Below are 1,310 nucleotides of genomic sequence, written 5' to 3'. Positions count from 1 at the left end.
TACATAATGGCATCTTGTCCAGCCAGTTCAAGGACATCCTTGGCTACACAGTGAGTACAAACCCAGCCCCAATCTCAAAAAAAGGGAGGGGAAGAAAGGTCAGAAGGCTGAGGGATGTAGCTCAGTTTTGGGAATGCTTGTGCAGCACTCATAAAGCGCTGTGTTCCGTCGCCAGTATCACATAAGCTAGGCATGGTGGTGTACACCTGTAATCCCAGCACTTGGGGAGTGGATGCAGGAGGACTCGGTGTTCAAGGTCATCCCTGGCTACATAGCACATTGGAGATCAATGTGAGGTACAAAAGACCCTGCCTCAAAAATAGAGTGGCCTGGGATCCCTTCCGTATCACTTGTCTGCCCTGGCCAGTCTAGTGAGGGAGCTGGAGTCAGCTGCTAATCTCCTGTTATTTGCTAGAGAACACCAGGGACCCTGGTTGTGCCCTGGAGGGACTGGCTGGGGAGAGGCTTCACTCCAGAGCATAGGGAGAGGGCTATTCTGGTGACATCATCATCCTCTCCACTTTGTCCCATGAAAAATCTCTGCTTCTGCAAGTTTACGCTGGCAACGCAGCCCTGACCCAAGTGTCTCTCAGACTCCCTGTGGGCCTAGCTGTCAGTCACTTTACAGTAATCAGATGCCTTGCTTCCCAGTCAGTCCTCACTGTTGACCCAAAACAGCAGCCTGCAGCCCGATCATTCCCTGCGTGCCAAGCTTGGCTCAGAACGATTTCTATTTAAAGAAAAAAAAAAAAAGTCCACATCTGGTGTATTCGGTGAGCCTGTGTTGTTAGCCTTCTGCTGTGATAACATATGCCTAAGAGGAAAGGCTTGTTTGGGCTCATAGTTTTGGAGGCTTTGGTCTGGTTTGGTCCCTTGCTTCGACTGTTAAAACAGTATATCATGGCAGGAACAACTGTGGAGGCCAGAATCAACTGTGGAGCTCACGTGATTTGCTGGAGATTGCTGGGACTCCCCAGATGCACTCAGGAGGGACTGGCTGGGGAGAGGATTTGCCTTCTAGGCTGGAAGCAAAATCAGGAGGAAGAGACTGGGGCTAGAGAGATGACTCAGTGGTTAGGAGCACCTGCTGCTCCTCCAGAGGATCTAAGTTCCGTGGTGAATGACTCACAATAACCTAAAACTGCAGCTCCAAGGGATCTCATACCCTCCCTCTGGCCTCAGCAAGCACCTGCACACATGTGGTACACACACATACAATTATCTTCTGTCCTGGTTTAGTTTCTGTTACTGTGACAAAACACTGACCAAGCGGTGGCACATGCCTTTAATCCCAGCACTCGGGAGGCAGA

Source organism: Peromyscus maniculatus, chromosome 7 (assembly GCF_049852395.1).
Source record: "Peromyscus maniculatus bairdii isolate BWxNUB_F1_BW_parent chromosome 7, HU_Pman_BW_mat_3.1, whole genome shotgun sequence".
NCBI lineage: Eukaryota > Metazoa > Chordata > Mammalia > Rodentia > Cricetidae > Peromyscus > Peromyscus maniculatus.
Note: the sequence above shows the minus strand (reverse complement) of the source record.